Source organism: Protopterus annectens, chromosome 1.part0 (genome assembly GCF_019279795.1).
Source record: "Protopterus annectens isolate FY-2018-M chromosome 1.part0, PAN1.0, whole genome shotgun sequence".
Taxonomy (NCBI): Eukaryota; Metazoa; Chordata; order Ceratodontiformes; family Protopteridae; genus Protopterus; species Protopterus annectens.
In genome coordinates this window covers 1,965,110,435-1,965,135,131 of record NC_056725.1, presented here as the reverse complement: position 1 = coordinate 1,965,135,131, position 24,697 = coordinate 1,965,110,435, and positions in this window count along the sequence as shown.

Below are 24,697 nucleotides of genomic sequence, written 5' to 3'. Positions count from 1 at the left end.
TGCTTCAGGTCATCATAGTAGTGACTTACTTGCTCACTTGTGTGGGGGATACCTGTCACACTGGTGAGTTCATGTCCCAGCTGGTCCCAGGCCTCCACCTTGCACTCTGAGCCCTAGAACTCCCACTGCAGCAGCAGGTCTTCATGGTTTTCCAGCAGGAGTCCAACCATGACCCTGGACTTCTGAATGCCCCACAGCTTCACCCAGAAGCACACACCCTCTCCAATGCCAGCCATTGTCACTACACAGCTAGAACCCCAACAGATTATGCTGTATTCCCTCAAAGTGAGCTTTATATAGCTTGTTTTTCCACTCTTAAATGCCGTTGGGCAACATTTAAAAAAGTGTGACATTGCTTTGCAGAATGCAAACCAGCCAAGGGGTGCCAAGCAGTGCATAAACATTTTCAGCCATTATTATGTGTATGCAGTGCTTAGCAGGTCTTAGCAGAGCTTACTGAGTGCAGCAGGCCAGTTTTGAAAAATAATTGGCATAATTCTTATTTCCAAAATAAATGCTTATTTTTTTCTTCCACGTATTCAAACCCTGCATCTACTGTACACGAGGCTGTAACTCTACCCACTTAGTTATGCGGATATGTGGAAGTCTGCTATACCTTTACATATACCTCTTTGCTGCATATAAGCACTGCTAAGCACACCACCACCAAGCACAAACTCGCTCAGCTATGCCTAAACTTGACCTTTAAGTAAATAATTAAATGCATCCAGGTTCTATTTTTAGATGTCTACCAGGTATTTTGGCAATGCTTTGCATTGCTGTGCTCCACGACACACAAATGAACTTTAAAAAAAAAAATTACATTGATATACAGCAGTTGGATGATGCAGGGGATGTGTTACTCATCTGCAGACACGATTAGCACCACACTCCCAACACTGATTCAATAACCATGTTCCAAGGCTCTCACCCAGCAAAGCGCCATCGTTAATATGCATGGCAAGCTGCAGAGAGGGAACCATGTACATGGACATGATAATATTCTATGTAGGTTCTACACTATGCCTACACAGAATTTATTAAATCTAGGAGAATGTTTTGATGAGGCCTAATCCACTATATTTTAAATTATATACATACTAACTGTGAGCTCACCAAAATATGGAACACGAGAAAAATGAACACTTTTTTCGATTATTTTTACAACTCTAGCATCAATTTACCCAACTAAGCAAGCTTCCAATGACTATGTTCTAAGAATCACTGAACTGGATACCAACAAAACAGTAAGTCTATCTCTCCAATCAAAAGAACACCCAGTTTGGAATTTTTTTTCAATTCACATGTACTGCATGTTATGAAGGTGGGAAGATATCAAAGTATTTGCTGACAACCCACACAAACCTAAAGAATATTTTCTGACTACACACAGAAAGAACTACAGACAGAAATTAAACTGGAGAAGCAATATGTCTCAAACTGTAATAAGAAATGTTAAGATTTAAGTCTGATGATTTGAAAGTCATTACTAAAAACCTCATTCAAGATGTTCTGATAGAGCTTTAGTTGAAAAGGAATGGAGACTGCTGCCATGTACAGCGAAAATTTTAAAAACTTACTGAGTAAATGATTTACTTGCTTCAGGTTAGCCAAGTGTTATAATAATGAATCACTCCATTTCCATATCATTTAATTTCAAACCATAAAGATGCACCTATAAGAATGTTATATTTGAATTTCTATGGATTTAAACCACTCATCTATGAGAAACACAATGTACCATTATTTCTGCTATTTCAGGTTAGCAAGGTGACTTTATGGAGATTGTATGCTGCACATTTAATGCACTGATACATGAAAATCACATTGTAACACTAGAGATTTTGTACTGTTACTTTGTTGACTGTTAGAAATTATTACAAGTCACATGACAATTAATTGTTGCTAAAAACCTGTCTTTCTCTGCAGATATATCTTTATGTCAGAAATGTAGTAAATTCTGTTTCCCAAACATTAATGTTTCTTTCACAAAAGCAAGGAAAACTGTGAACCCATTATATCTCAGTGATACTGCTAAAACTATAAATTGTTTATGTTGATATCCTCATCTTATGCCAGTGGGGTCACAAAAAATATGAGAGAAAGGTCATGACAATGTTGCCTGAAAGACTGGCTACAGAAGGTTAAAGTGTGAACATAACTGTCTCTAGAAATGTTAATTTCAGTGAGTAGTGCATCTGTTTGTCCGATCCCTGGCACATTTAAGAGGACAAAGATAACAGGCTGTGTCTTAAACAAATCATAGAAGTTATTATACTGTGCTTGTTTTCTGTAATAAGGCACTGGTGTACTGAGCCTGGGACGTGATTGCAGATGACATAAAAAGGTATCTAGAAATGAATAAGCTAATAAGATAACTGTGTGGTCATAAAATATAAATTAGATCTCTAAGTTGACAAGTGATTGTGATACAAGGATTGTGTAGATAACTTCATAGTCACAGAGAGAAAGACTGGAGTAGCAAACAATGTGAGTGTGTGTGAGAGAGAGAAAGATAGGCAGGGGAGACATAGATGTGTAACATTTAAGTAATACAACTGATTGTCTCCAGGTCTTAAAACAAAATAAAACAAAAAGTAACTATGATATATCACCCATTAGAGAATGGACTTACTGTACAGCAGTGCCCTGACTGAAGAACAAATGTTCTCCAGTAGGGCATTAATGTACAAGTAATGCCTGCTGAAAAATATGCCCACCACTTCATGGCAGCATGTCAAGCTGCCATGAAGCTTAGACTGAGAAAAAGCTACAGCTGCCATTAGTTTACACTCACTAAGCAGCACTACTGCTGTTTAACAAGTGTAGAATATATTAAAAAAAGGAAAAAAGAAAAACAAAAGTGTGTGTATTTCTTTATGTCTGGGTGTGTGGGTGTATGCATGCATGTGAGTGCATGTGAGAATGATCAAGCCATTACTTTACACTCACTAAGCAGCACTTTTGCTGTTAAGTGTGTGTAAAATGTAAATGCAAAAGAAAAAAAGTGTGTGTAAGTGTATGTTTGTGTTTCTGCATGTGTATCATGTATATTTATGTTTGTGCGTGTGTGTGTGTGTGTGTGTGTGTGTGTGTGTGTGTGTGTGTGTGTGTGTGTGAGTGACAGTGTGAGGAGTGAGAGCGATCGAGCACTGGCAGCAGCAGCAGTCAGGAGGTTTACATACCTGTCACCTCTTAGATTAGTTAAATGAATAAAGTGTAAAATAAAGGGGAGCAAATGCTCTAAACAGGAGCATATTCCTGTTTAAAAATCACAAAGGGGCTGCAATAATATGATTTGTGTTAGCATGTATTTTCTGGGCAAGGGTGTGTGAGTGTTGGGGGGTGGTGTCTGTGTAACAGAGGGAGAGACAGTGAGATCAATGAAACACTGGCAGCAGCAGATAATAGGTTTGCGTACCTCTTGATCTTTTAGTTCAAGAAATGTGGGTAAAGCCTGAAATAAAGGGAGAACAAAGACTCCAAAATAGGAACAGATTAAAAATAAATAAATAAATAAAAAGCAAGTTAAATAACAGGATTTGTGTTAATATGAATTTTCTGAAGGAAACTGAGTCTGAAAATCAAATGTATTTCATTATTTAGTGAATTCAATCCCCAAATGACTGGCAAGAATAAAGCAAATATTACATATATTTTTTTAAAATGATATATCTTGATGTAAAATGTTTCCTCTAACACCATTAACATATACTACAGTAACTTAGAAATATTAGGTGGAGGAACTATTTTACATCCAAATTGTATAAAAAAAGTATAGCAATAAAACAAATATAAATATGTAAGTAAAATACAACAATTTTACAGAGAGCTCATTCTCTAAGCACAATAATAGCCTTTAAGGTGTGTGTTAATGTGTAATTAATGCCATTCCAAGGTGTAGAGGCTCTCCGGCTGCAGCGTTGGGTCCCACAACACCCCTGTGCAGGGCATTAATTAAACATTAACACACACCCTGTCAGACATTATTGCTCGCTTAAGTGCCATTTTTAAGACAATAAATAAATAAATAAAATGAAGCCACTTTACAGTTCCACATTGCCACACACTTTATCCATACTATTTGACAGTTTTCTAAGCAGAATGGACTTTTGGCATTTGAAGCTGCCATCAGGTTGGACAATCATCCTGATAGAATTAATGGAATCAGAAAACCTAGAACTTAGCACATGTATGGAAGCTTTGGAGATTGTATGCTTGTTTTTGGCATCACAGACCCATGCAAACTGAGCTCCAGCTGACTTTCTACATCCTTCCAGTACTTAACTTTGTTGTAAATACTACTGAGCTTTTTATTTAGATTATTATTAATATTATTTAGTTATTGTTCTCCCAAAACAGTGCCTAGCATGATGGCTGTACTACCAAAACACAATTAGCCCATCTGTTCTGTGAGGAAAAGAGACATAAATTCCCAAGCTAAATAAGAGCCCTACAGCCTATTTGCTCCTGCGCAGGAAGTCTTACTATGCTCATCTGTTACTAGATGGTGAAATTCAGGTGGAAGAAGTCAGACCACATTGCAGAATCTACCAACTCCCCAAGCAGACCATCTCTCTCCTTCTCAGTGACTGATTGAACTCCACAATTATTGCCCTTCAAAAAGACCTGAGTTTCAGGTGCAAGTGCATTATAGCCGCATGGGCTCTCTAGGCCTGCATTCCATGGTTGACATACCTAATACTTCTAATAACGAGTTACCCAAGTAATTAGCACACACTGCATCCAACCCCCCAGCTCCCCAGGATGTGTAGGGTGGTAGCAGTCAGTCCCTTTCAACCTCCCTGGCCAGATCCTACAAGAACTTGAATTACTAGTCACATTCATGTAGCCTTCAGCCTAGTCAGGACTTTATGTCTCTAAGCCACAGAGCTGACTTACATTATTTAGTTACATTGACCTGAACCTGATGCTCATTATAACTATTCACCACACAGAGAAAACATCTTCCTGCTTCATATCCAGTTGTCTGACTGTGATACAAAAAATGCCAAACCAGACACTCAAAACTTCATTGTTCCACATGCTTCCCCCACCGACATGTTACATTTATTGCCAGTACACTGTCATGGCGCACATGTTTAAATGTATATTCACAAGGTAAAGTACCCCATTTTTTTACACATTGAGACATACTACTAAATCCTCTTGTCCTCCAAGTTCCAAATATATTTCATGATGCCATCATCATGCAAATACAAGCACAGTTTAAACAGAATTGTTACCACCCTGGAAAACCATTCTGACTTCCTTTATACTCTTACCAACCTCACCAGTATGCTTGTTGAGTATCATGACCATGTCTAGTGATAACGACTTTAAGAAGGCTTATATTTTTAACTGAGCATCATGCCTAAAGTTTAACTTTGCTTCATGTATTCAAATACTGAGTGCATTTTCCAGCACAAAACAGACCATCTGAATATTGAGCACAACATATTTAATGTTGAACACAGCAGAAATGCCTTTGACATTCTGAGTGAAAGCATGTATATGTAATAGGCAACAATAATGCTGATGAAAAAAGCAGCAAACAAGTTAACGAGCACTAGAAGCACTATTAAACATCCAAGTATTCAATACACTTTATCAAGTATTCAACACACTTTATCCAAACTGACAGGTACAAAAACACGATCTGAGTCTCCCCTTACGATCTCCAAATGTTTTCAAAGAACAATTAAATAAAAATGGTAAACACAAGGATTACTGATAATACACAGGTCGGATTAACTGAAGCTTTAGTGGAGAGTACTAAAGAAGGTAACATTATTATACATAAACATAGATTGTCATGCTTTTAGAAAGTCTGCTATAAACATATTAGTATTTCATGATTCACAAACATGTATGTCATATGCAGCCCTAAATCAAGAGTTTTAAAACTAAATTATCCAACCACTGCAATACTCACCACCAGCAGATGGAAAGCTTGATGGCAAGTGAAGTCTCTTTGTAGTATCTAAAGGCTGTTCATCTACTGTAATGGAAAAGACAAATTATCAAAAGCAGTGCACCTATAAGTCAAATTAAGAGTGACAAACTCACTTCCAGTAACTAGAGAACCTGAAAAGCTATAACTGACCATGTAGAGTTTATAGTTCATGCTGCTTAAATTCACTTGCGCTCTAGAAAATGAAAAAAAAATACTTTAAAGTGCAGCTGACATGCATTAATTAAAAAAAAAACTCATCAACATGAGAACTAAACTAATAAATACTATAAACCTGACCTGAGAAGAAAGTAGGAAGCATAATAAACCTAGCTGGAATGAAAAAAGAAACATTGTTAATAATGCTTCTGCTATGTTACAATGAGTTTCTACTGTCTTAAAGTTTCTGGAGAAGAAAGCAACAGCTGATGCTTTAATGTAATGAAAAGCCTAAAACAAAATTTCCAGGGGCAAGGGCCATCCACCCCTATATGGGATATTTTAATTTACCCCACTCCAATACTGCCTCACTTATATCTCCATAGTTACAGGAAACAGAAAAAAAGTGAAAAGGACAACACGAACGATGTCTGTGCAATATGTACACAGAAGCTGTACCACCCATGATTTTCTATGGACAACAGTGATCAGGGAATAAAAAAGCAGTGAATCTAAATGTAAGGGTTAAAAATCATCCATCTAGAACTCAACACCTACTAGTTTAGCCTTTAATAACATTCTAACTGATGTACAGCTATATGTATTAGTGAATGGTTAGCCGAGCGTTAACTCATGAGGAATGCTGACTCATGTAGTGTAAGCAGTTAACTAGCAAGCGACAGAATTGAAAGTTACATGGCAAGATGCCAAATCAGCATGCTGTTTTGATTCCCCCTGTAGTAATGAATGTCGTTTAATGCTCATTCTCTAGGCAGAATCTAAAATTTAGGTCCTTAACTTAAGCATTGGGTATAGAAATCCATCCAGTCTTAGCAAATAATGCAGTGGGCCATATTTGCTACAAGTTCATATAATAGTAGTGAAAGAAATTGCCTCCATGTAATACTTTCTGACTGCTAAGTTTCTGTCCTTATATTTTATCTTTCTTGAGTTCTGAATATTTTATGATGGATTATGCATTATTTCATCTCTTTGTTAGCAATCAAGAGTTTTACTTGTGGTGGATATAATTTTCTATTTGTTTCCTAGCAGTCAAGAGTATACTGGGCTTGACGGTATAGTGTTATGTTTTACAACTGGAGTGTAGGAGGCCCATAAAGACAAATTCCTGTATGCTGTACTAACATGTTTATTTGAGATGTGCATATGAATGTTTTCCTCTGGAAAGAAAGTATGCAGACAGTAGTCTTAGTTAGAATATAAATCACATCCCTTGATTTTTTTTTTTAAAGTATGCAAAAGATTTCTTTCATTCTTGGAAAGGGGGAGGGGTTACTTGTTTTGGTGTTATATGAATCATGCAGCTGATTACCTTTCCCGGTTTTGTTTTTTACAGATCCTAAAGTTCCCATGCACTGCTCAGTATTATCCAGCTATTAAAATCCAGCAAATGAAAGACAAAATGCACTGGTGAGGACAGAGTACTCGGTTTCAAAGCACGATACATTTCTTTAACAGCTGGATCTGCAACACTGAGGGATTTTTGCTGCTCTTGCTTAATGAATACAATAGAGTTTTCTCATTCACCCTTTTCTTTGTCTTCTAAGCTTTTCAGTTTGATGTTAGTTTTGATTAGCCATTTATGTAACTGGCTGCAGTAATGTTCCTTTGCTCAAGAAGCTCACTTATGGCATCTGTGTGCTCCTAAATCCTTAGCAAAAGTTTTCTTGTTTTTCTTCACATAATAAGTTTCACAAGGTGTAAGTTAGCCAGCTATACCACCATACTGACTATGCAATTAAACCATTTTTTGGCATCTAATGTTTTTTTTTTAATTTCTCCAAGTCATTTGGGTTTCAAATACCATGACAGGAATGGACCCCATTCCTAAGTCAAAGTACAATTAAAGTTCATGAAATTAGTATTGTTTCAATCTTTGATGTCAGCCAGTAGTGCTCTTTGCAGCACCCACAATGTACCCAGTAATGACTCCTTCTGCAGTTCATATGGAATTACATGTACTGGTAACATATCTAAATACGATTGTAAATTCTTTTTTATAAGACCCGCTGCTCCTACTACTATTGGAACTGAGTATCTTTCTTCCACATTGCTCTCATTTTTGCCTGCAAATCCTGATATTTTATGACATTATGTCTCTCTGTATGCAAGACACTGTAGTCACTGGGTGTGGCGATTTCAATGACCAATGCTACTCTTGCTTCTTTTCTTGGACCACTATATCCAGTTTTCTAGCATCTATCTTTTGAACTGTTGGTAATGGATGAGCCTATGTGATGTAGATTTCTTCATTTTCTATGATGCTTTGTGGATCATGTTTCCAGTGTTTTTCAGCCACTTTAATACCATAATATTTGCACAATTCCTAGTGCAATAATACCATAATATTTGCACAATCCCTAGTGCAACAGTCTCTCCACATTAAAGTGCCTTTCAGTATACAGTCCTTTTGCCATTAGTATTTCACAGCCAGCAACAACAAAAATGAGAAAGTGAGAAAGTCATAAATTGAGAAATTTTACATTAAGCAAGAATCTCAATAATCAATCTGTATCCAATTCAGTTTTACAAAACCTACATTTGTCTGTTTCTCCCACACGTTCAATGGATTTTATAAGCCAATGTGTACATAGCCTACTAACTAGGGCCACTGATATTAACCTTTCATCTCTTGGTTTGAATTTGCCTCTCCTTAACCATTCCTGTGTTCGTTCCTGATCATCATGAGGTTCTTCCAGAAGTTTTCTATACTTGCAACTATATTTATGCTTTTTCCACACTTATTGCCTTCTCATCTGATCCTTCACCTTATATTCTTTCTTTTGTTTTTTGTCACATTCATTTTCTGCCTGATTTTTATCTACTTCTGATTTGATTTCCATTCCTGCCTGATGCCGATAAGCTTCTGTTAGATTAAGCAGAGAAGTCATCTTAGATTTATTCTCCTCATGTTTCAAAACTTTCACTATGTTTGGATCTTATGAGGTCACCAGATATCTAAACTAAAAACCAAATACAAGAGAAGCAGTGGTACCGCAAAAACGTTTAATATCCACAGATAAGCGCTTTCATCCATGTAAAATTAAAATGGACTTCTTCAGATGAAAAACTCCAACAAAGTTACACTTAACTACATCACCTTCATTGAATAATTTCCCTCCAAAAACATTCAAATAGAAAAACTACACTTACAGCCATAAACCCTTTTTTAAAACCAAACACTAAAGATAAATCCGAGTAACAGGTTATGTTAAGAAGGGTTGTGTTAAAAATATTAAATTGAAAAGTATATATATGCATCATTAGCCACTAAAACAATATACCAAATGTTTGTGAAAAACTAAAAAAAAAAAAAATATATATATATATATATATATATATATATATATATATATGTATATATATATGTATATATACATATATTTTATATATTATGTAAGATTGAAATACAAATAAATATTAAAAAATGAGAAAGTGAGAAAGTCATAAATTGAGAAATTTTACATTAAGCAAGAATCTCAATAAACAATATATTGAACTGATGCCATTCAAACCTGTCTGTGAACAAGCATCCAACCTCAACTGTCAAACAATTTCCTTTTTCTCTAAATATAGGCCCAATGGGCCACCCCTAGGGTTAGTTCTGATGCCTTCACTGGCCATATAATTAAAGGAATGATTGAGATAATCCAAAACATGCCTTGCCAGAGCATTAGATTTCTTAGCTTTCCTGATACAATACTCATGCTCATATATCCTATCACGGAAACTTCACTCCTTTTTGCCAACATAAAAACATTGGCAAAATTTACATGTTGCCAGATAAACTATATTCTTAATTTCACAATTAAACTTACCACCCAAATTAAGCTTCATTCTTCTAACCATAAATTAATTACCAGTCTGTATTGTAGCACAATTGGGACAATGTCCGCATTTGGACAATTTTTTATTAATACTAGTACTTGTCCGGCTATTATTCATACGTTCAAAAATGCCTTTAAAGCTCAGGCCCTTACAAAAAACAGTTTTGAGTTCAATTGATAACTTATCCCCTATCTGCTTATCATTCATTAGAATGTTCCAGTTCTTGTTAAACACCCATCTGATATACTCATAATCAATACTAAAAGTAGTGACAAAGGCCAGTGTGTATTGTTTCAATGTATTCCCATCTAAGAACTTCAGGGGAGTTATTTACCTGGCCACTGATAAACCCATTTGTTTCAGCAGCCAAGATAGGATAAAAATGACCCTGCCCTCTTTTTATACTCACTTCAGCCACTAGTTCATTAATCAAATTAAGAGGATAGCCTCTACTTTCAAACATAAAGCTCAAAAATTCACATTCATTTCTAAAATTATCATTTGAAACCATCCTTGCTGCCCTTACCAGCTGCCCCTTCACCACAGATTTCTTTTGCTGATAGGGGTGAGAGCTGGTAAAGTGCAGAAAAGAGTTTGAATATGTCGGCTTATAATATATAGTTGAATTGTAATTATTATTAACTAAATCCTTTTTCAACAATACATCCAAATAGGCCAACTGGACATTACTGAACTCAACAGTGAATTTCAAAAAATGTGTCGTGGAATTAATGTATTCTATAAACTGTAGCAACTCTTCTAAATCCCCCTTCCAGACAATGCAAATGTCATAAAGGTATCTTGTATACAATCTCAATTTGGATTTATAAACACTATTCAAAACAAACTTCCATTCCCAGTGGGCCATAACCATGTTGGCAAAAATTCCACCACATGGTGAGCCCATCGCTACGCCACTAGTTTATACATAATAGTTGCCATCAAAATAAATAAAATTGCTAGAAAGAACAACATCAAATAGTGTCTCATATAATATAATTTCTCTTGAGGTACCCCCTTAGTTAATAAAAATTCTACTATTCACTGTACACCCAAAACTTGGGGTATCACCATATAAAGTTTCTTCACATCAGTAAATGATCTGAAGAAGTCCATTTTAATTTTACATGGATGAAAGGGCTTATCTGTGGCCATCAAACATTGTTGTGGTACCACTGCTTCTCTTGCATTTGGTTTTTAGTTTAGTTGTTTGTTTTTCACCTATTTTTGTTTGTTAGTTCAGCAGCTATGTGTGGAGTCCCACGATTGCAGTTCTAATGTTCTGTGTAAGTGAGTCAATTAAACATAAAAACTTGCTTGCATTAAGTGACAATGTGAACATCGCCATAATGATATATTTTAAGCACTGTATTGTCTGGTTTGTCAACAGTGTTATTTCCAGTCTCCAAAATATTTTTTAATTGTTTTTTTTTTTTTTTTTTTCTTTTTATTAAACAAGAAACATCTTTATTAAATTAAATTATCGATTAAGGCACAGGTAATCATAGATTTATATAAATGAAAACAAACCATATTGACATTTGCAATTGCAAATGTTATACATCACATATAATCTATCCAGTCATTATCAGTTAAACATCACATATCTCATTCAACTCCTGCCTTCTCTTCAACCTCATTCCACCTCCAAAAATGTTTTTCTGCATATATTTTCCCACAATTCCCATTTTCCTATGTTATTTTCTCCTACCCTTTTCTAAAGATCCTACTTTCAGTTGTATTATCTCTCTTACTCTATTCACTACTTCTTTGCTTTTTTGGCAGCCACCAGAATTAATCTCAGCAAGGCCGTACTATATGTAGGAAATTCCAAAAATGTTTCATAGCTCAGCAGATCATTACTTTAGTTACACCAATTTGCTCAACCAGAATTTCTGTTAGAGTAGTCTGCGTGGAATTTTTAAAGTTTGCCAAGTCATTGCACTCACAAAAATTATGCCTCAGTTACTTCTTTCTTCCCCAACACCCCTCCTACATTTGCAATCTACCTGATGAAAAATTCTTTGGAGTCTGCTTGGGGCATACAAATATCTATACAGACACTTCCAAGCAAATATCCTAAGTGTTCTAGATTTTGTTGCATATTTGGGAGCCATTCATACATCCTCCCATTGTCTCTTTCTGAATTGCTTATCCAATATCTCTTCCCAATCCTTTTAACCTCCTCTGATTGGTTCCTATGGTTACCATGCATTATTTTATTTGCCCAACTAATTATCCATTTTAAACAGCAGCTTCTATTTCAGATCCTACTAAAATTGTTACCATTGCTCTTTCACTTAGGATCCCCATATTTCTTTTACTTTGCCTGTTCTCTGATATCAATCCTTGATAAGGAAGGCAATCTCTAGTCTGCAGTCCAAATTAATTCTTGGTCTCTTCCCATTCTATTGTCTTTCCCTCTCTAATTATTTTCTCCAAATACCTTGTCTCCTTTGCCAGTTTTCTCCTGTAAATTCAATCTCCCTCTTCCTATTTTCTTTACCCCTAATTGCAGTCATTCTGGTCGGCAGAATCACCTTTCTCCTGTATGGTTATTTTTATTTTCCTTAAAGATCTGTATCAAAAATCCTAATCTCTCCTTGTTTCTTGAGCTTCCCTCTCTTTCATCATCATCCCTTTGACTTTAGATTAGAGTTTTCTGCTTGTGCTATGTATAGAAGCCTTACCTGTGTGACTTTGACATACCCATTCAAATCAGGCAATCCCAAACCACCTTGTTCTATTGGAAAGATCAGCTTATCCCACTTGACTCTTGCCCTCTTCCTCTTCCAGGTAATATCCTTCAAATCTTTATTAATTACTATCCACAACTTCTCCTGTTTGAGAAAAAATATGCCTGACCTGTGTCTAAAACTAAAGAGACTAAAAACATTTTCACTGCTTGTATCTTGCTATTCATATCCATGAAACAGAGCTTCTGATTTTCAGTTTTTGTATTATATTTTGTTTATTCTCTTCTTTTATATCCTTGCTGCCATAACATAATCACTTTTAATCTTTACTCTTAAGTATTTCATTTTATCATGTCCTTTTATAAATGGCTATTGCTATACCAATCCATGTGTGGATGCATAGTTTACAGTTATTGGCTTTGTTTTGTCTTCATTAATTTTGTATCCTGAAAAGACTTGAAACTGTCTCTCAATGCCCCACAACACTAAAATGTCATTTCTCTGGTTTTATCAAGTATAAAATAATATCATCTGAAATAAAGACAAATTTTATTGACTACCATGCCAATCATATCCTTGAATCTCTGAGTCCCTTATTTTATTTTCCAATGGTTCTAAATATAAGAAAATTATAGAAAGGGAAAACAGGACACTCCTGCCTGGTTCCTCTGCTGAAACATAACTTATCAGAGAGGAACCTTCCCATACACACTTTGATTTGCACTTCCAGTCCCTCAAATATCTTCCTAATTGACCTTATACATTTATCAAGGAAAACAAATGTTTCCATTAGCCTACTTATAAAATCTCAAATTACTCAGTCAAATTATTTTTCTGCATCAGGACCCACCAAGAACAGTGATAATTTCCTATATTCTGCTTCTGTCTGGATCATCATTGTTCTAATAATGTTATCAAATGTTTGCCTCCCCTCCACAAAATCACATCCATATCTATCAATTTTACATCACCGTTCCTATTCTTTTAACCATTACCGACATACACATTATATAATCATGGTTTAGTATTGATATGGGCCTGTATGAAGCTGGATCTGATGGGTCTTTACCATCTTCAGATGTTACAGCCACCATCACTTTCTTCCAGGATGTTGGTGCTTCTCCTCCTTCTAAAATACTGTTAAGCAAAACCTTCCAGATCTTTATCAGTTTTTTGCTCCTAGCTTCCAAACTTCCACAGCAATGCCATATATCCCTGTAGACGTTCCTGTATATTGGTTATACATTGCCATTTTGTCTAATCTCCTCCTACTCTAACTGTTAATAATTGAGTCTCATCTACCTGTAACCTTGGCATATTTAACTCTTCAATGAACATTTCCATTTGTACTTTTTCTTGATTTCCACATTTCTCTGCTTTATCCAGATTTTCATAAAATTTCTGAAATATTTTTAATACATCTATAAGATCTCTGGTTATTTCCCTTGTTATAGGCTCCATAAGCATGGCAACAACCCTTTCTACATGTTGCTGCTTGAGCCATTGTGTTAAAAGTTTGTGAGCTCTGGACTTATTATCAAAACAGTTGCTTGATGGCAATCTTTCTAAATGCATGCATATCACTTAGGTAGTCCCTTATTTTCTCTTTAGCACTCTGCATTATTTTTTTTTCTTATCCTAAAAATTGGCTTCTTTCCTATTGTTTGAAAAACTGATTGGTCTCCATGTGGTATATTGCAGCTACCATACATGTACATAATCTGTAATGAACATAACAGACATTGCATTTGCATATTCACTAAAGGAAGTAGATTACAATACATTTATTTCATGCTAATTCAACCAAGTATAGACTGAATACAACAGGTTCATTCATTAAGAATGTTTTCTCTTGGTCTTTGTCTAGTACATTAATTTCCTCATAGCCTTTCAAACATCCAATTTATTAATCACTGGCAGCTGAAATGGAGGATTAAGTTCTAAGCTGTCAACAAGCCCCTTCCTGTAGTCAAGAGTATAGTTATGATTTATTCTATCTTACTAACAAAATGAATAATGACTAATAATAAGATAATCTCGTCTTGAAATCTATTTTCAGATAATGCCAAACATAATTACCATCATCCGCATCAAATCAATTTCACCATTTTTGTATTGAGGTTGGGGTGTTACATCAGCTGTCATCACTTATTGGATTCTCCTTGTTTGACACTTGTGCTTGTACATTTATTTATTTATTTATTATTTATTATCAGTTTGATTACCGGGGAAGTCCACTGAGCCAAGAAGTGCCCATTTTCAGTGGAGACCCGGGGAGAAAAGCTCCATAAACAATTTAATACATATAGGATACAAAATGTAGGATAAAGGTTTCAAAGTGAAATACATACAATGCAGGTTTGCAAAAATATCAATAAAGGTTACAATGTGAAAATACAAGAGTTGGATTCAAACATTTGAGACATAGTATACATTATGAGATGGTTTAACAACTTGACTGCAGAGGGTTTTTTTTTTTTTTTTTTTTTCTCTCATGCTATCACTCCATCTCTAGGTTGGACTTCCTTGCCCCCTTTTTCTTTATTCTTGCCTCTTCCAAGTTGACTTTACCAAATCATCTTATGCTTTTTCTACACATGAGACTGAGACACCATAATCTGTTCTCCCAGGCCGTCTCTGGAATTTTGCCTACTCGTACTTTGATTTCTGCTCTGATGCCCTCACATCTTCATCCGTCCCATAGTTTACATCTTATTATCAGTCTTGGGCACCTCAACTCTCTTACTTCAAACTTCCTTAGCTGCTCTCCCTTCACTGCCCTGGTTTCTGTGGTTCTACCACAGTTTTGCACACTGTACTTTTCAGCTTCCTTGGCATTCTTCTGTCACATACTGCTGCTGACACTCTGCGCCATTTGGCTACAGTGTCTCTAATTCTAGCTTTGATCTCCTTATTCAGACTTTCCTTATTCTCAGCCATACCTCACAGATATTTGAAGGTGTCATTCTGTTCCATCATTTTCATATCTCAGTTTTAAACTTATCAAATTCAATTTTTTGAAAGATTATTTTACCATATCACAGATGTATACATCCTAATGTGAACTGTGTATACAAATCACCCAAACTATGATGAATAATGCTTTCAAGGATGATATAGGGACTTTATTATTTCTGAAGTGAGCATTTATAGTGAAATATGCTTATTGTGGGTAAGGTATAATACTAAGCATTTTAAATGACATTATACAATTCTGGCCTACCTCTTTGTAAATGGAACATAGCCTTGCAAATATATTAGTTTAACATTTTGATATTTAGATGATTTTCTTGCTAAATAATACACAGTAATATGTAAATTATTGTTTAAAACATTTTTACTTCAGCACTATAGTACTGTAGTTAATATTGCATGTTTTCTACAAATGTAGACCACATGCTTTCCGGCTATACAACACCTGCTCATATGAAATTAGATTCCTTAACAGTATTGAATACAAGAGTGTGAGTTTATACTCAAAAGAATGAGCTCATATAGATTAAAATTATCTAAAGTGGTTTGGAAATATGCCAAACATGTTTAAAGTCTATTCTCAGTTTCCGCATGCAATTATTTGTAGATGGATTAACCTGCAGTTCACAGATGAAGAGTTATATGTGCTTGAAGGAAAATTAGGATAACATCATCTGACACTGTAAACTGGCTTGAAGCCATACTGAGTTTAGTAGATTGTTTCCCTCTAATGTGCATATTATGAATTTTGTGCAACCGAATTGTGAATAATATATACCTATTGGGAAAGTGTACTGCAAAATGTGATATGCTGCAGGTTGTAGTTCTAAGGATTTTGCATATCAAACTGTGAAAAATATCGTTGTTTAAGAGCGATGTGTTTACAACAGTTATCTCTGCTGTTTTATTTCTACAGATTTTGCATTTCATTTTTCTGCATCACTAAATTTAAAAAGGGTACCATTATTTAAGTGGAATGTGCCTGTAACAGTTATCTCTGCTGTTAATGCCACCTCACTTCTTTTCTGACATTAATGTATGCAAAGTACCGTTATCATCCACACTTTCTATGGCTTACACTTTTCATAAATTCTGCATATGAACAGATGGCTGAAGTAAAACTCATTGGATATGCAACTGAAAATTACCTTTTCATATAAGCAATGCTAGCTTGTTCATTAGTGTAATGTGTACCATTGCTGACAGCAGGCATCTGTTTCTAAAAAAAAAACTTGTGAACACTTGCCCTTAACAAATTGGTTCAGTCATTCCCAGGTAACTGCATTGTATTTGGTCATGCAAGTAAAAAGAGAATATTATATTTTATTTAAAAACTATCTGAGAGTTCTTAGATCAAAACTATCTATCCTTCTTGTTGTGTGAAACAGAATGTAAAACAACATGACACTCAATACATGCATTTGATTTTACACTGTAGCAGCAGTTAATTTTCTATACTTCTCAGACTGCTGAACATGTGCAGGAGTCTCAGTTTCTTGCCTGATGATATAATAAAGATTGGCTATGATCAGTGATATAGTTTCATAGGTTCATAGGTAAATACTAGGCAAATGACCAGCAAGTCATTTCTAAGCCAAGCCTTACAATCCAACCTAATTGTGCCCCAGTGTATCATGAGAGATTATTCAGAGGGGTATGTTATTTAGGAAATTTAATAGGGTTAGGGATGGATTCTGCTTCACATGGATGGTGATACCTGTACCAGAACATGGCGATCCTCTAAGACACATATTTGTCTTGCCAAAATGTTCTATATATGTCAAAAACAAACTTTAAATCATTGGATCTAGTGGTTCTGATGCTGTTCATTTTGTAGATGTGCAAAAGGGCCATCAGACCTGGAATCAAAGATGTCTCATATGCCAGGCACAGACTGTCTTTCAGTCACCTGTTAGAGACTGAATATAGACATAGGGTCTTAAGGTGATCTGTGTAGGACAATGCATTTATACCCTGGATTCACCTGATAAGGAACCTTTGTGGGTGTTCCAAATGCTGGAACATCATCAAGTACATGCTGAAGGGGGCATTTTACTCAATGATGGATCTGATAATGGCCAAATAAAGTGGCACTATAACCTCCTTACACCTGGATGCCATGACAGAAAACGATTTTTGTACTACATTGGCAACATGTTAGTCAAAGGACAGATTACTGTCTACATATGTTCCAAGACCTCTGACTACTGGGTCAACTCTTAGGTATGCCTTTATGGATATTTTTTCCAAAAGTCACTATAATGTATTTCTTGGCATTGAGTTTTAGTCTGTGATTTTGGCACTAGTCATTTGCCTGTGTTAGGTCCTCCTGTAAGATGATTGTGTCATGGGGGAATCTATGATAGCTCCCAATTTACGGTCATCTATGAACTCGGTCAGAAAAAGGCACTTGACATTAGCTTTTATCTCCAAGAAGTAGATGCCAAATAGAAGTGGTCCCCACATGGAGCCCTGAGGTACCACACTGATGAACAGTCTCCTAGTGGAGGTGGTCTTACTAATTCTGACTTCCTAAGTCTTGTCTGTGAAACAGCTGGCAAACCAATGAGTTATGCTGGGGGTTTATGCCCAGTTTGGTGAGTTTGTCAACTATACCCATGTGGGGTATTTTATCAAACTCCTTATCCATGTCCAGGTAGGCTGTATGCACTATTTTTCCCTCATCCATTACCTTGGTAACCTTCTTAAAGAAGTTCACCAGGTATAGTAAGCATGTCCTTCCCTTGACAAAGGCAAACTTGGTTGGGTTGATTGTCTGAAGGCTGCCTATGTCTTTGTCAATCATTTCTATGATAATTCATTCCATGGCGTTGCATATTAGACTACTCAGACTAATAGGTCTGTACTTTCTGGGGTCTGTTGATGATTCACTCTTGTGAAGAGGGATAATCATTGTGGTCATCTATTTTTGTGGCACAAAGCCTGTTTTAAGGCAATAGTTGAAAAGTGACTCTAATGATCCTGATAGGTCATGTTTTAAGTTATTTAAGAGGTATCCCAGGATATTGTTGCAGGCCACAGAAGCTGCATTTTATTGGCTTTAGAGAGTGCCACCAGGAGCTGCTGCCTGCTTATAGTTAGGGGAGGGGGTACTTCTAATAAATATTTCATGGAAGGTGGCAGCATTCCTCTCAACTGTCAAAATTTCTGCAGAATGTCTAGATATTTGCCTCATATTTTTGACTTGTTTCTCATAAAATTGTTGTTTTCTGGCAAATCACTGGCAAATCATTGAGGACTGAATTCAGAAAATAATGGCAGACATTTGAATTTCAAACTTCATTCCCTTCAGTAAATTCATGCTAATGCAAAACCTGTTAGGCTATCAACTTTCTAAGTTTGTGAGAGCAGTAAAAAGTGTCCATATTTTGGACCTTTGTCTACCCATTATTTTTGGCTTTGTCCAGATTTTTACTTTAAGAGGCTGAGATGTATGGGTGGCAAGGAGGAGTGGGGATGACGTTTGAGCTGAATTTGCCAGACAGCAAATTTTCTATGCCACTCTGCTTAGTGGAGGTGGTGCCATTGACCACCAGTTTTGCACACTACTGTGTGCTGCCTTTGAGGTTATAAACATAACTGCAGAAGGCCTTGTGGTTTTCTTTAGCCTGTGAGACAATCTTGACCTTGTAAATCTCCTTGTTGGACTTAATTAGTCCATTTACTTTCATGTATAGTTTAATTAGACAGCTGTTATTATTATGAGAGCTTCTCTTCCTGATTTTAGCCACAACTTTTGTTTCCTTTTGTGATATATCCTATTCGGATTCCACCAGTGTGATTTGTTTTTTAGAGTTTATTTTAGGCTTACTTCTAATAAGTAAAGTAGCCTCTATATAGCATAAACATGATTATAGAAGCCTCTGTGAACAATTCTACATAGATGATGTGAACTCAGGGTTAGGAGAGGCACTGAATTTTGACAGACTATTGCTTAATAGGATGTAGTTTGCTTTGGAATACTTCATAACTGTTATAGGATTTGGTGGTGTTACCAAGTTGATTGTTTTTCAAATGAGACAGATTTAGTGGTTCAATGCTACCAGTGAGGATGTGACACTGGGGGGTATGCAGAAGTCTCCCATATTGGTGAGTACCAGGTCCAGTATGTTTGAACCTCTGTTGGATGTATGCACTATGTGGTCAAGGATATTTGTCTTAATAAAGTGCAGGAATTATTCTGTGCAAGTCTGAAGCAGTGTCTGTAGAGGGGTAGTTAAAGTATCCCATGAATAGGATAGTTTGGTCAATGGTGAGTGTATCCAGTAGGTCTAGGTATGTGTTATGGGATTCTTGAGACATAGATGGTGACCTATAGTAGTTTGCTAAGATATGGAATGTGACTTTGTTTATAGTAGTTTGCACATAGATAAACTCCAGGGCATTATCCGGTTTAACAAACCTAGAGGTATACTTATTGCTAATGATTCAGACTCCCTGTCTGTGCAGCTGATAGTCTAAATGTGTGGAAGGCACTGAATCCTTGCATTTCTGGAGAACCTTCTGCAGATTTAAACAATGTCTTCATAATGACACAGATGTCAATATTGTCCAGAGTGAGGAGCGCCTGTAAGGTGTGGAGTTTCTTATTTAGGTTTCTAACATTGAACAGTAACACCTTTAGTTTACTTTGGGTTATCTTTGCTATGTAGGCATGTTTGTCAATTTGGCATTGCCTAACAAAGGATCTAAAGGGGTGGATAAAGTTTTAGCCCATATTAGAAAGCCTAGTGGGGACAAGTGCAAACCATACTTTGCAAAGCAACATGGTTTGTCAACCATGTCCTCCCATGTTGGAAAGTATTGAATACCCCTGGAAAGACACCAGAAACAAATCCAATTATTGAAGTCAATCAACATTTGTTCATACTGCGGCATTATTCTTGGTGAAGGTAGAATGCTGTTCAATACTAGGCACATACCTGCTTGAGGCACATATTCAGAGAGATCAACAATGTTTCTCTTCATATAGTCCAGGAAGTTATGTCTTAAGTAATTAATGCCCACCTGTGCTATGATAATCATAGTGGTACTGGTGGTGTAATGATTTAAGTGCATGCTTAGCTTGGCCAATGTAGGCTACAGATAAGCAACTAACCAATATCTTATCATTGTTCAATCTAGTCAGTGAGGCATCTGTGTGGTGTACAAAGGAGTTCCCTAGGACAATAGTCCTGGGTAATGTGTTTGCTTGCCTTATGGGCTTTGCTCTTGAGGGTCCTCTTGGCGTAGGTGCATGTGTGGTGTTAGGTGTTGCTTTCGGTGAGTTCTTTACAGATTGCTGAGGATAGGCATTGCTGATTATAGGCTTAGGATATCTTTGAGGTTTGGGAAGATTACTTTTTAGTGTCTCAGCATAAGTTGGTCCGCTTGTGTGGTGGACATTATGTGTGGTGAATGTATTGTGTGTGTTCTTGATGACCTTTTTTGTATGTGAGATTTTTGCCTCCAATGAAAACTGTGTATGCACATCTCTTACACACTGATTGTTTCTGAAAAAAGAGACAATTGTTGCATTGTCTATGCATGTCCATGTTTACCAAGCTGTGAAGACATTTGAAAATTGCATATCCCTGTTGTCTGGTCCTGTATATGGGTGGGCTACTGTAGGTTATAGACTGGGTTATACACAGGTCTCCTTGGGTGGTCTCTGGAGTCTGGCACTACACTAGTTTAGGTTGTGCTAAGATTAGATAGTAGTGCTGTTTAACATGAAAACCAACTGCTCTAAGCATGCCTCTGCACAATGGTTTTGTTTTAGCCAAAATAAGTTACAGGTTTCAGTTTAAATGGTATTTTTATAGATAAAATGTACTATGTAAGTATTAGCAACTATACAGGGCACTGCTAATCTGTTAGTGTACAAACACCAAAAAGATTGCTTGTGAATATAATGCTAAAGTAAAGCAGCTTAAGCAAACTATCTGGACAAGGCTATTTCAAAAATTAATGATCTTTAAAATTATTTGAATACAAAATCAAAGAAGTCACTAACAGGGCTTGACATTTTTCTTAAAATGAATATGAGGAACTAACATACAAACTTATAGAACATAAATGATGACACATGCAAATATCAAAATAAAAGATGACAATCCATTAAAGTTCCAGCGTGAATAAGTCCTGAAGGACAAATTTCAGCAACACCAATACTAAGGCAAAATAACAATATATGCTTAAACACTAACTTATGATTTAAAGTTAAAGAGGCATTTATAACTACTTTTGGGGACTTTTGATCCCTCTGCATTCTCTTTGGTTATATCTGTCTCATAAATTCCTCAACAGACATCTGAAATTTGGCAACCATAGGCACTTCCTAATCAGTGGTATGAGAAAGTCACTGAGACCCAAAACTTAATGGCTGCCTGTAACTCATCAGACTTCAAAATCTTACATCTGACTTAAAATGAAGCTTGTCGCAATCCTATACTTCAAGTAAACACCTGACAATAAATTGCACACAATCTCTGAGGTTTGCAGTCTTATAAATTTATAAATAAATCTAAATAACTAGGAGGGAGTATATATATAAATCATGCTACTGATACAGTTTGTACTTGTCCTTGTGCATGCTGCTAGTGGGGAATGTGTCAGAAACAGAAGTGTGTAAACAATCTTTTGTAGTACAGGGTATAGAAATACATGCTTTTCATTTGTAAACATGTAGTGGTTTGTTGATGTACACATACTTGTGTATTTTACTGTTATCATTTGTACATATATCAGCATTTTACACAGCTCAATGGTAAATCTGATGTACTAAAGTTCAAATAAATGTAATTATATTTTGAAACTGCAAATTGTTTTAGTGAAAAAGGAGTAAAATTGTACTTTGTCTATTCAGCACTTCATAAATGAGTATCAGAACATAAGGGGCATGCTTATTATTTCCTAACATGGATGATAGGAAAGAGAACATGGGTGAAATGGCTGAAGTGGTATGTAGAAGATGAAAGGTCCAAAGCTGTGGTGATAATGTAGGAGCAGTTCTTTAGGCATCAGTAATGACGGATGGGGCTGGGTTTAGTGCCCGACCCTAAATTGCCTATGAAAACAATCAGTAAACTGTAACAAGAATTTAGGAATAGAGAAAATTGTAACTGTCATGTTAAGTATATATAAATTGCATTTAGTATCTTTAACCCAATAATGACCTAGAGCCATGTCTGGCCTAAAAGGAAATGACACTCCAGATGAATGGTCTTTAGAAGCAATGAGGTTAAAAATGCTCTGTTGTTCATTTTAGACTTATTTTTCAACCTAAAGACCCATTGATGGCCTGTATAATAAACATGAGAAAAGAAAGAAATTCAGTCTTATTTTGTTCTAGCAAGGATGAAATAAGCTGTATCTGACAAAATAGTAGTACACAATAAAGTACTAGAATAAATGATTGCAAGGTTGCATGTATCAGATCTAGGAATAGTGCCTATCTCCCTACTCCCCTCCACCAAAAAAAAATAGTCAGCTACTGTGCATCCTTTTGATGTTAGATTGAGATGAAGGCACAATTGCCCCAGTTATGTGTATATATATATATATATATATATATATATATATATATATATGGATCTACTACTTTTGATTGACAGCACATTTGATCGAAACTCATTTAATCGACAGCACATTTGATCGAAAACCAGTATTCATGGCAATTAACAGGGATTTGTCCCCCTCCCTAAAGTTGTGCAACCCTGGAGTTGATATATAAAGGTAGGGGTGTGTGGGGGGGCACAGACCCCCACACTGGTGGCTGTGGGGGCAACCCCTCCCACCTATTTTCATTTAAAATATATACATTTTCTTTGATTTTCTTCTTTTAAAGGAAATTAGGTTGGGGTCTTTGCCTTGCAGATCAGGCTCATCAGACTGATGGGGCGGTAGTTCCTGGGATCCAAGGTGGATCCCCCCTTGTGGACTAGGATAACTGTAACTGTGCGCCACTCAGTGGGCACAAAGCCTGAGGTGAGGCTATGATTAAACATGACACTTAGGTGAGGTGCCAGTTCATTTTGTAGTTCATGTAGTACACAGCCTGGAATGTCATCTGGTACCATGGATGCTGTATTCTTAGCTTTGGAGAGTGTATTTTTTACCTGTGTGGCCATTATTATTGGAATTTGGCAATCTTTCGGTATTGAGATGGGCCCTTTAGGGGGTGAGAGGGGGTGAAGTTTGCACTGAATCAGTCTGCCAGGATATTGGCAATATCCTTGGGATCAGTATATTTAATGCCATTCTGTTATAGCTTGGAGCAGATCTGAAATTTGCCATTTAGATTCTTGACATAGCTATAGAATGCCTTGTGGTTGTCTTTGGAATTTTTGGCAATTTTATTTTCGTAACTAGCTTTGGAGGATTTTATGAGGGATCTCAGCTTCTTACTGAGACTGGTAAGGGAGTTTTTTGCATCCTGGGATTTTTGTCTTTTGTGCAACAGTTTCTTCCTTTTGATGTAAAGTTTGTTTATGGCAAGGGACCACCAGATTGGCTTCCTTTTTTTGGAGGAGATCATCTTGGTTCTATTGGGCCTGGCACGATTCATGCACAAAGGTATGTGCTCGTACAGTGCCTTAGTGTAGGATTCAGCAGTCGAACATTTAGTTCCCCATCTGCATGGGTGTCATGAAGTTTGTCACTTCAGTGCAGCCAATGCCTGCACAGGAATCATATGAATCATAAGAAGTCCAAGGCTACTGATTCCTGTAACTATAATGCCTTCTCAGTCATCACTTTCTACTGTACCTCCTACCTCCGGGAAGGTCAAAAACTGCAGCTGTATGTAGTTGACTTCATATATATGTTAAAAGAGTGCAGCTGTATGTAATTGTTTGTATATACCTTAGACAATAGGAAACAACTAAGACAACCTTATGCAGCTAAGTTGTAGACTTTACCTTCAATTTTATGGGGAAATAGATCAGCCAACTATCTTTTTCTGCTACCATGTATTCATGGTCATATGTGAAAAAAATATGTTATTTTAAAAAAGTGTAGGGTTAGACTTAAAAACATAGGGTTAGTCAAATAACAAACAAAAGTG